Source organism: Haliaeetus leucocephalus, unplaced genomic scaffold, assembly GCF_000737465.1.
Source record: "Haliaeetus leucocephalus isolate CR32 unplaced genomic scaffold, Haliaeetus_leucocephalus-4.0 Scaffold351, whole genome shotgun sequence".
Lineage (NCBI taxonomy): Eukaryota > Metazoa > Chordata > Aves > Accipitriformes > Accipitridae > Haliaeetus > Haliaeetus leucocephalus.
The window spans coordinates 1,545,801-1,558,175 of NW_010972787.1; the positions used below are offsets into that span (position 1 = coordinate 1,545,801).

General features: G+C 42.9%; 1 protein-coding gene across 9 annotated transcripts in view; it reads left to right on the forward strand.

Moving 5' to 3' along the window:
• Positions 1 to 12,047: 12,047 nt before the first annotated feature.
• Positions 12,048 to 12,375, forward strand: part of ZMYM2 (zinc finger, MYM-type 2) — a 96,536-nt gene continuing 96,208 nt past the window's right edge. For 7 of the 9 annotated variants that reach the window (XM_010572616.1, XM_010572617.1, XM_010572615.1 and 4 more), the window contains exon 1: positions 12,048 to 12,133. The gene's annotated coding sequence lies outside the window, so the exon portion shown is untranslated. Of the gene's footprint in view, positions 12,134 to 12,175; positions 12,202 to 12,375 lie in introns of those variants that run through there. The other 2 variants (XM_010572618.1, XM_010572623.1) reach the window with 2 other exon arrangements.

Genomic DNA, 12,375 nt, shown 5'->3' on the forward strand with positions numbered 1-12,375 from the left:
TTTGATACCATTTCCTCGAAAAGCAGCTGGAACTCTTCATATGTGAACTGAGCCATTGTCATTTATGGTCTGTTCAGGGAATTATTGTTCATGGGCCTTATTACTTTCACTATTTCCAGTTCTTTGCATAGAATACTTAAGACTATTTTAGCTACCTTTTGCACCTAAAGATACAGCACAGTAGTTGAAATGGAATTAATCATTCATTCTCCAATCAGTATCTGAAAAGTGCCAGACTATTTGTTTGATGTTCTAAAAAGAGCTGGTATGGCATATTGTCGCATGCTGACCCCTTCTGATCACTCGGTGTGCACAGACTGCTACGGAGTAATTAGCCATTCCTCAAGGTGCAAGACAGTTTCTTTTGCATGTGTAGTGGTTGTCATTCTCCTTGACTCATTTCTTTTCCATTCCCAGATTGCATGAATTACATGATTATATGAATTCCCGCTCTCTTGATTCCCTAGTCGTCTGCTGATGGAGAGCACTTCACAATGGGGATTTTCCACTAATTATCTCTAGCCATTTTAAATTGTGAGTGTTGAAAAGTGACTTTGTAGAGCAAAATTTCCAGCCTAGGATCCTTCCTCACAGGTGTCTTCATAGTTTTACTTCTGTTCCATACTTTTACTTCTGTTTTACCAACATAACTAGAAATAAACTCAAATACTCTATTTTTTCAATCAGTAAAATGTATCTGTTGACACTTTCCCATTAAATTAAAGGTCTACAAACTGCAGAGAGTTAAAATTTATGGCATTTGCCTTTGTTTTAAAGGGATTTATAATAAAGTATATTTTAAGTTCAGATGAAGCTTTCTCCTGTAGGTTATTTGGTTGTAAGCTTCCTCTCTCACATGTTACATTGAAGTTTTACCTCTTCCTTGTCTAGCAATTAACTGGTATCTCACTTCTATCTGAGTAGAGAAACAAGTCACCTACTTCAGTGGGTCATCTGTTTTCTAGCAGAACAGTGACTTCGGGCTGGTTGGGGTTGTTTTGATAATATGGTCAATGTTAGGTATCTTGAAATCCTGAATCTTTACAACATGACACATGGATAACTACATTATCCAAAAGCCATGGGGCAGAGCCCATAGCAATCAATAAATATCTCCTGTTTGTTCCCAAAGAAACCTCGAAACCTATGTATTTAACAACTATGATCCATGGTGATGTATGCAACCTGTAGTTTCCCACCTCTCTCCTTCCTGATTTCTATCCACTAGCCTACATTTGCCAAAGTTATTAGCTGGAGGCTGACAGAATATTTGGGGAGGTATCACTACTGCTGTCTTCTGCTGTTATCTAGACGTCCACTATTGGCCACTGCAAGAGATGGGTTCCTGGGCTAAACAGACCTTTGGTTTGACTGCTTTTATGTTTCTATGTTCCTGTAAGCCTGAAAATTCTCTGTTTGCACTAGTTAGCTTGTGATTGAGAAATTCTTAGATTCCATCCATACTGACACACTCCAGTCTGAGGTGCAAACTCTGTAATTGTTCCTGAACAGCTTGCTGTAACGCCAAGAACTGAGAGCAGGGAAGCAGTGCTGGAATACAGACATATGAGAAGATATGCTTGAGGGGATTGAATGATTACTGAGGTAAGGAAAGGATGGGAGCTGGAACAAGGTTTCAGAGAGACAGGCAGTTAGGATATAAGCCTCAGATGTGCCAGGATGTGCATCTTCAGACTGGAAGTTAGGACATATGTGAGAAAATGGAAGACACAGACATAGGCTGCAGGGCAGGTAGTGACGGAGGAGAAAAGGGAATGCATGGTCCTTTTGAACGCCGATTAGGATCAGGATTCCTGAGTTAGCTGGTAAAGAGACAACATAAAATATTAGTTTATCTCTCCCTAATGATTGAGCTGCACAGAATTCACAGATGATAGTTTTCTCCTGCTTTTGTTTGCTATTAGCTCATGTCACCAGAATTTGTTCTATAAACTCCTGAGTTTTGAACTTGTTGGATGAGCCCCAGGGATGTAAATTTGCTTCAACAAGATAGAATTTCTGATGGTTGTTTTTCTAGATTGCCTTCTAGGAAGTTATCTTCTAAAAGTAATTTGGAGAGTGTTAAGATTACAGAGACTAAAACAATCAAAAAGTAGAGAGCACTCAAACTCAAGCTGCTTGTGAAAACTTAATTCAAACTCCTGGAATATATGTACTATGATACAGTCTTTTATTTATGAGATCACATACTATTTTTACCACAGGCCATTCCTTCCTTCAATACACAGGACACCTAGTGTTCAGAGTATGAAGCCATGAAGTAGCCTGTTGTTTGTATGAACCTTTCCTCATCTGGTACAAAAGCAACACAATGCAGTGACTGAGGCGGAAGATTTCAAGAAGAAAAAGTTGGTTGTGTGTTTTGGACAAAAGAATATCTCCTGAACAACTGGATTCTCTCCTTGTCTCATTTCAATGAATCCTGTGCGAGGCTGAAACTCATTTAATTCAGATTTGGGATAGGCAGAGAGATGTGTATTTTTCACTTCCTGGGTATCCAGCCTCATGCTCTGGAGACTTCTCAACTGCAAGCGAAGTTGATATCAGATGTGATTGCCAAATGAAGTATAAAAAAAAATGCGATATCCTTGACAAACGTAGCCATCCAAAGCAGGCAAACAAAATAACACACATTTTTTACGCTAATATAATTGTACCTTACTTGTCTATGTATAAAATGGGCATGAATGGACTAATGTTTGTGAAGCTGTCATCTGCCAGTGACAGACATCAAAAGAATCATAGAATATCCTGAGTTGGAAGGGATCCATGAGGATCATTGAGTCCAACTCCTGACTCGACATGGGCCAACCTAAAAGTTAAACCATGTATCTAAAAGCGTTGTCCAAACGCTTCTTGAACACCGACAGGCTTGGGGCCATGAGCACTTCCCTGGGGAGCTCATTCCAGTGCTTGACCACCCTCTCAGTGAAGAACTTTTTCTTAATATCCAATCCAAACTTACCCTGATGCAGCTTTAAGCCATTCCCTTACGTCCTATCACCAGAAACCAGGGAGAAGAGACCAGCACCTCCTTCTCTGCTCCCCCTCATGAGGAAGTTGTAGACAGCAATGAGGTCACCCCTCCATCTCCTCTAAGCTAAACAAACCTAGTATCCTCAGCTGCTCCTCCTAAGTCATGCCTTCCAGTCCCTTCACCATCTTTGTTGCCCTCCTTTGGACACATTCTGATATTTTTATATCCTTCTTAAGTTGTGGAGCCCAAAACTGCACACAGTACTCAGGGTGAGGCCACACCAATGCTGAGTATAGCAGGATAATAATTTATTTTGACCAGTTAGCTATACTGTGCCTAATGCACCCCAGATGCAGCTGGCCCTTTTGGCTGCCAGGGCACATTATTGACTCATATTGAGCTTACCATCAACCAAATCCACCAGATCTCTTTCTGCAGGGTTGTGCTTGCACTCCAGGCTCTTGTCCCCTAGTATATACATACATCCAGGATTACACCATCCCAAGGAAAATTATTTAGAGCATGGAATGGTGTTTCTTAAAAAAAGCATGAACTGAATACCCTAACATGGGGATAAAACAAAATGTTGAAGGGTATGCATGAATGTCATTCACCTTATATGCTGAATGAGACAGAGGTGATGTGAAAAAGGAGTATTAGTGCAATTTGGGAGTATGACATAATGCATATGCTCAAATGTGCATTGGCAATTAATAACTAGTTCAAGGGGTAGAAAGCACAGGAGCAGGTCTGAAGGTGGGATCACAGGGTGGGGATTTTTGAGTCTGACTCAGCAGAAGCTGACAAAGTGGGACGAAGAGCTGCCTGTAGAGCTGAACGTAGGCAGCGAGACTCAAGGACAGGAGATAGCAGCTCCAGAATGTGGAGAGTATGGGAGGCATTTCTCAAAAGCCATGTCATGAATTGGCTGTGTGATTTTCACAGTTAGCTTTTTAGAACTGAACTGAAGTTGCATGGGCATGTAGGGAATGTTGCATTTCCTAACCTGTAAGCATTTGACTTTGCAAACTTACTACTTCAATTACTTTTTTATGTATAACATTTATTTAAAATGGAGAGCGCAAGAATGGTTTAGAAGAAAATGAAGAAATGTTTGTGAAAGAAGATTACAGTTTTAGATTAAAAGCAAGAGATGGAAGGGAAGGTACCTTAAGAGACACTAGAAAGTTAAAAGGGAATGATGGACCTTTGGAGGAAAACAGAAGTAAAGAGAAGACCACAACAGAGTCAGAATTGGGGGTGGGGGTGCACCAGTGAGGGGACTGAACTTGAGGATCAAGCACTGGTTAATGCAATGAAGGAGGAAGAAAAATTTGGGGTATGTGGAAAAGACGCTGCAATGACAGATGTTTAAAGAACAAGAATTTTAGTTTTCTGGACACAAGTGAAAGTCTCATTTTGTTGTCTTTCTAAAGGAAGAAATGGTAAGGTCAGTAAGGAGTCTTATGAGAGTCTCATCACACAATCTTGTCTTCGTGGAAAGTAGGGTTGGATCCTTCCCATTTGCAAGGCTCTGTGTGGCACGTATTTTGAGTCTTGTGGTAAGGGAGGGACTGCGCTGCTTAGCATACTCTCCCATCCACCTTATAGTTCAGTGAAACCCTAGTGGAAAGATCCTGTAGTAAATTTCTTGACTGTGTCCTGCCCTAACTCATTTTTCCAAATGGCCTTTTAGCATATAAAACAGCAATGCATTAATCCAATCTGAAGGTACTGATGACCATGGCACAGTCCTCATCCAACAGGAAAGGACAAGTTGCCTAAAAAAGCAACTTTGTTCATTGCTAGAACAGGCTCAGACACTGAATGAAACTGAAGAAAAATGACTTTGCTTTGAAAATGAAAAGGTTTGCAAAAACATCACCATTTTTTCCAGTTCTTGTCTATGAAGTATGTGTCAAAATATTGTCAAAACTATCATCACAGTGATTTGCAGTAAGAGAATCTTATTATGATCTTTAATAATTTGATTTTTTAATTAAATTTCCTACAAGAAATTTCTTAAAGAATGTTTTAAAAAATGGACAATTTTAAGCCTTATGAAATAGAATTCATGTCACAATTTCATATTTTGCAGGTTTTTTTTCTCTCCGCCAGCTCTAAACAATGCTAATAACCAATTAAAAACTATATTGTGGATCTTACTGAGATAAAGCAGAAGCCAGATCACCAGTCAAAAATTACTCATTCTTTTTCATATATGTAGCATCACTTTGATTTATGCAGGCTAGCAGTGCAGTTTCACAAATGCAATATATATTGTTCCCCTGTGCTTCCCACTGCACCCCCTTATCTGGCACTATCACTCATCTGATTGCACATGCAGCAAGATCAACATATTGGTCCAACTGAAAATTGGCCAATTTTTAGCCACATGAATGCTCATGTATGTCAGCACAGAAAGGTGACAGAACTTTATAGCTAGTCATTGAGGAGAAAACAGGACCACTACTTTTGGCAGCTGCTTTATCATGCAGCAACTTGCCTGTTGTGAAACCACACACTAAACATCATGGAGCCTCATCTTACTCAAGCTCCTCAGTATAAGAAATACCAGGAAAATAAAGGAATATCGTAAGCCAGATTTAATGGAAAGAAACAGATATGAAGGTTCCTGTGTACTGAAGGTCTTTCTTTCAATACTGTTCTTACAGACCCACAGGAGGAGATCTTCAACCTGCAAGTAGAAAGATCTTGTTTAGGAGAAGACTAGAAAAGGTGTGATTTACCAAATCCAGTACTTGATTAATATTTGTGATCAAACAGTTTTTGAGATCCACTAATGAAAACCTAGAAAGAAATTGGATTTAGAATGAATAAGGAATTTTCTTTATATATACGAATACATACACAGATGCCGCTCCAAAGATAGGTTATGGTAAGATGAGAAACTAGGTTCATGCAACAACTCCCTCCTGCTGAAATGGAGTCATTCCATCCTCCTTCAGGCTGCATGCTCTTCTGTGCTGTCTTTGTGGGGGCTTCAGTACCTGTCTGACATATAAGTCACTTCAACTTACTAAGGTGGCAAACAGCTATTTGCTTTTTTGTTTTCCTTAATTGGTTTAGTAGGTTGGAGAACAAATGTTATTAATGGTGGCAGGGCCCAAAATATAGCTGAATGTCATAGCTGACAGCTTTTCTTAGCAAAATGTCACTAAATCAACATGAAATTATGCTATTTTAGACTTGGACTTACAGTTTGAGGACAGTATAGGAAAGCCGGTTGTAGAAAATAATCCTAAAGTTGATTTGGTGTAAATGGCATGGAAGGAAAACAAAAGCAGGTCTGTATCTAAGCCTCTTGATTACATAAGGGAAATTTTGGTAAACGAAGTGACCCCAGTTAATCAAGTCAACTGAACTGAGGAGGTCAGGAGTTTGAAAGGGGAATGATTTGCTGTTTCTTCAAGGGGCAGGTGCTAACACAGTGCATAAAAAGGATAATTGAGAGTAAGTGGAGAGCTTTCAGGGGAAGAGGGACTACTAGCAAAAAAGCTTTGCTACACATCGAGAAGGACAAAGGTAAGATGGTATTTTCCAGAGCAGAATGAGGGAAATGGCAGCAGGTAGTACCAAGCAGGAGAGTGTCAAATTGAAGAGTGTCTGCTAGTAGATTTCTTTGGGAGTTATTCTTGGGATTAATCTTATTGTTTGGCAAAGAAGAGAAAATAAACTTATTGCATTGGCTGGTTTCACAAAATTAGGCATCATCATCAACACAGCTGCAGTGAGATGTCATATGGAAAAACAATGAATGACCTTGATGATTACACTAATGGAAACAAAACTGCTGTAATACAAAAGCAAGGTCATACACTTGGAGGCTAATAAAAATCTTGCTGTTAATGGAGAACTTTCCCAGTAAATAAGTGGTATAGAAAAGAATATAGGTACTACTAGAATAGATGGTGGTTATCTAATGTAGTTGTGGAAAAAGGCAACTGCACACCCAAGACTGCGGTATTTCATGGAGATATGGAAATGTTAATGTACTGTACAATGTAGTAATTCAATTTAAAATGGAATATTATGGGAATTTGAACCCACATTCAAGACAGATGAGTTCAGACTGGGACGGGTGGCAATAAAGGCTAGCAGAAAGATCAGTGGAATGAAGATCTGTTGAGCAAGAAGAGACTAAAAGATCTTTGTTTAGTCTAGCAAAAAGAAGGCTGAGAGGGAATATGATTACTGTCTATAAATATATCAGGGGTAAACACCAGGGAGGGAGAAGAGCTATTTAAGCCAAAGGACGAATACTGGCACAAAAGCAAATGTATTCTTCAATAAATTTAGCCTGGAAATTAGAGGAAGGTTTCTAACCACCAAAACAATGAAGTTCTGGAACAGATTTGCAATAGGAGTAGGGGGTAAACATATCAAACTACCATTAAGATGGAGCATGAAAAGTTTCTGGAAGGGATTATATGACACAGTTTCCTGTAATAGCAAGAAACTGGACTGAGTGACCTAGGGAGTCTCTTCCAGTCTTAAGGTCCTATATTCTGTTTTGCACTGTCATTTCTTCTCCATAAAGACAAGAGATTTATCCAACTAAAACCCTCAAATGTTTAAAAACTAATAAAAATTATGTTGATTATTGTAAACTCACTGCAAGTGATTTCAGAATAACAAAATTTATTGGGTATTACATTCTTAGTCTTTACTGTATTGGAATGTCTTCTGCGGGGAGGTTGCCCAGTTTAGAATATAAGTTATTCTTTACTTTTTCAAAACTGAAATATAGGATGTGGCATAAAGGTCATCTGAAGACATGTTATATTATGCAATGAATAGTAATCATATAGGATAGTGTATATCGTCTCATTATTTGACCTTTTGAAAGATCACTTTGGTTAAATAAGCTGCAAATTAAGTAGCTGAATGCAATTTATTTATAGTTACAGATTGATTTGTTTATAAATATTGTGAAAAGTATATGTAGTTCAACAACCATAATGAAAACCACAGGTAATGTTTTGTAGAAAGCAATTTTTTTCAATTTTTTTATAGTATGGGTTCTGTTATGTACAGTACAAACATATACACACATATAGTATCCTTTCATTAAGAGCTTTAGTCTATAAAGAATAGCTGCAATGAAACAAATATCGGAACACCAACAGGGGGAATATTATACAACAAAAACAAAATTATCAAGGTGTTACTGATCATAAGTGTTTTAAGATTCTACTTTTTTTGTTTGGTTTTGGTTTTTTAATCTTTTTCCTTCCACTACTATCTCTTGAAGTTGTGTTGGGCAACCAAGCAGTAGATCAGAATTCCATTATGCCATGACCATGAAAACACACATGTTCCATCAACCAATAAGTTTGTCCACATCTTTCTTCTTTGTGATGGCCAAGGGGGGATTGAGGCTAAATAGACAAAGAAGTGAGATTGAGGACAGAAAAGAAAGAGAAGTATTGACAGAAATGGTAGGGGAAGAAAGCAGAGAAAAGAATAAGATAATGAGGATAAATAAAATGGTGTAATGCAGAGATTACAAGGTTTGTGGGGCAGGGCAGTATAGAAGCCAACAATGACATGAAAGAAATTTTGGCGTCACATACTTTACAAAGGATTACACTCCCATTTTCACTTCTACAGGTGGTGGAAACACACAGACATTTCTATGAATTTTTTAGCTGCATTCCAAACACAGTTTTTTTCCAAGCCAATCTTCAAATCAGTTGTAATAAACTATGTTCTAAAGGGCTTAACAAACCTCTACTTTCCAAGTGTTACACATACAAAGGGGTGAAAGACATCTTATTCAAGTATTGCCCCTTCATTCCTCAGAACTCTGTTCTAGACACCCAGACAATTAGATTGATGGAAACCGAAACAGTGGTCAGGCTGAAGAAGTCCTTCAGTCAAAGGAATATGTTTCCTTCTAATCTTGGAACAAATGCCACAATTCTTTATCATAAAAATACTGCTGATGGCAGGAGGTAGCTTTAAACTGTGTTCATTCTGTTTCTACAATATACTACACATCACTTGAAGGTTGGCTTGGTAGTGTTCTTAAGATTCCTGCTCAAACATAAACTCTTCGAAATATATCAGATTACTCCTTCTCAGTTTAAATACAGTTGACTGCTTTTTGAGACAATTTTACTCCATGACAGATAGAAGGATGTCACTTTTCGTGTAAGTCATTGAGCATTCTGTTGGTTCAGCTTTGTTGAATTTATCTACTGCCAGTCAATACGTTTGACATTTTTTAGTAAAGTTGCTGACATCAGGCCTGTCCATGAAAGCAGTGGTGTGGAGCCTATAAATACATCCATTTCAGATCTCTGGTGTTCATGAAGAGATTTTACTGCTTAGTGTTTGAGCTAATGCTAACTCTTTCAAACCATAAAAAAGAATTACTCCATCTGGATTATTCTTAAAAATAATCTGAATTATACATGGTTTTACAGATGAAGAGGAATTTACATAGGTGTCTGAACATTCTCCTCCTTTCTCCTGATGTCAGTTGAAAAAATAATGGAAAAATCATGGTGTACTTAATTATTTTTGTCTACATTTGAACACATGAATTAAAAAATAGGGTTACATATCTATAGGGGAACAAGGGTTCTCTGGAGTTCTAGACTTTTATATAGAAATACATTTCAGTACAGTTCCAAAACTGCAAGCAAACCCATTAAAACTTCTGTTTGAACTGTATAATCTAAAACATTACTGAAAATGGTCTATTGCTACATTGCTACATAAAAATCCCAGATAACACTGTTCAGTAATGTCTATTGCTAGGGCAGTGGTAAGAGGAAGGTGCTCTTTGGTTAGTTTTTTAATGACTAGTAAGAGTGATAGGCTTCACTTAGCGTGTTTTAAATTAGAAAACCACTTATTTTCTTTCTACCATCCATTTCTGGTACAATGTTAAAACAGGTGCTTAAGTCCTCTTGAATTTCTTTCTTCATCAGAAATTAAATGTTTAGGGATAAGCACTGTTGTAGAACAAAAGACGTCTTCCCGAGATGTGCAATTGGAAAGGTTGGCAAACATGTCATGTGGAGGATGACTTAACATGGTTTTGACTTCTACCAACCTAGAAGATATTCAAGGCTAATAATGGAAATGGTGAGGAGCCAGCTGACTTGATGGAGTATGTGAAATTCAATGTTGAAATTTCAACAGCTGTCTGGTTACTATGATCATAATTAGCTGGATGGTGTGATGCTGTAGAACAAAGTTTATTAATTTACAGGGCAACTTTGAGGACACCTTCAAAACAGATGGTGGTTCATCTCCATCACTCTTCCTTCCTGGCAGCGGTTGTGTCGGAGCTGTTTCGCCACCAGGCATGAGCAATGGTGGTGCAAGCTGCCACCAGCCCCAAGGTAACTCTCTCCCCCCACACCAAGCAGCCCTTCCAAGCTTCATCTGATAGCTAGGATGGTGTGAAAAAAAAATAAAATTAATTCGCATCAACAACATAGAGTAACAGTGTTGGAGAAGCTTTTGACTTGAGTTGTTGACCGAAGCCTGTGTCTCCGGGTGGGACCATTAGGAAGAAATTAGATGTATTGTTGTGACAATAGAAGATAGAAAATTTCTGGTCTCTCCCACACATGAAAATTATTAACCAAACGCACGAAGGGTGGCTGAGGAAGGAGGCAGCCCTTAAGTGACTTCTGCGCCGCCCGAGAGCAAGGCTGCTCCGCGGGCTCCCCAGGCTGATCCCGCGGGAGGCTCCCACCGCCGGGCTGGAAATGGCGCCGGCGGCTTGAACCTGGCTCCTTGCGCATGCAGGAGGCTCTCTCCAGGGGACACTGCTCCGCGTGGTTGACACGAACCGACACCGGCTGGAGGAGGCAGCGCGGGGTATTTGCTCGCTCTCTCTCCCTCTTCTGGGCAGAGGAGGATGAGTGAATGGGGCAGAGCGGGACCGGCGCGCCAGACGGCGGGCTGCGCTGCCCCAGTCCTCGAAGGAGCGGGCGTGAGTGCCATCGCCAGCGCGGGCGGAAGGAGCCGCGCAAGGGAAGTGCGCATCCTCCATTTTGGCGGAGGGCGGGCGGAGAGCTTGGCTCCCGGCGCCTGGCCGCCGTCGCCGGCTGCAGCGCTCTTCCCCAGACCACGGCACCGCCGGGGGCACCCGGCTCCTCTTCCCGCGGGGAGCCGCGCAGAGGCGCTTCAAATGGACGCCCCGCTGCGCCTCACGTTGGTTCGAATTGGTCCCAAGCTCCCGGCAGCAGCTTCCGACAAAATGGAGGACGCCACCACTGCTACCACCACCACCACCACCACCAGCTCCTTCAGGAGCCATCTCGGCGGCTGACATGGCGCCCTCCCCCGCAGCGGGTGGGGGCAGGAGGGCGTCCTAGGGCGAGGGCGGCAAGGAGGGGCTGCTCGGCGGGGCAGGCTGCGGGGCAGGCGCCCTCCCCGGGATACGTGCGCTCTCTCCCTTTCCCCTGTGGGAGCGCTTCCATTATCCGCGCTCCGTCCCTCATGGAAATGGCCCCAGGTTCAAAGCCCTGCTGAGGGAAGGAAGGAGCGGGGTCGCACCTCTCGGAGGAGCCCTGCCAGCCCTATCGCTCGGCGGCGGGGAGGGGGGAGAGGGGGGATGAAGTGGGAGAGGCGAGCCCGCGCCCCACGGCGGAGGCTGTGGCGCCCACAGGGACGGAGCGCAAGGCTGGGATGGGCAGCGCAACCTCCTCGCCGGCGGCCGGCCGGAGGAGCGCAGCCGGTACGGCCCGGCCCGGCCCTGGCGGCAACGCAAACTTCTGCAAGTTGCTGCTGTCAGAGCGCTGCGCGGGGAGCGCGAGTGTAGCCCTCGGACGCGGGTAACGAACCGGTGGGCAACGATCCGGGTTCCTCAAACCTGATGGATCAAAGTGGGAAGAACCCCGGGCATGGCCAGGGGGAAGATTGGCAGTTTATAGGGTCAACCGGCTGCGGGCGGCTCTGATGGATGGGCCGCCCACCCACTCCGCTAGACCAGCGCGACAGCCCGCCCTCTGGGGGAGCCAATGGCGGGGCGGGGAGGCGGGCCTCCCCGAGCTCGCTTGGCCCGGTTCCTCCTCCCCTTCGCTAGCAGCTGCGCTTCGCCCGGGACTGGACCGAGTTAGAGTTGAGACGCCGGAGGAGTAGCGCAGAGTGCGTGCGTCCCCCGCGGGGGGGGGGAGGCTGGGGGGGGTCCGTGCCTGCGAGCGGTGGGGAGCCGGGTAAGGTGGGGGTGCGGGGTGCTGCACCTCAGGGGCGGGCTGGCGGGCGGTTGGTGGCGCGGAGCTGCCCCCAGGGTGGGGATAGGAGAGCAGCCGCCGTGCCTCCGAGCTACCCGGGCTGAGTACCCCACGGTGTCGTCGCCGCTGCGCCGCCACCTCTGGCGGCGGCGGCGG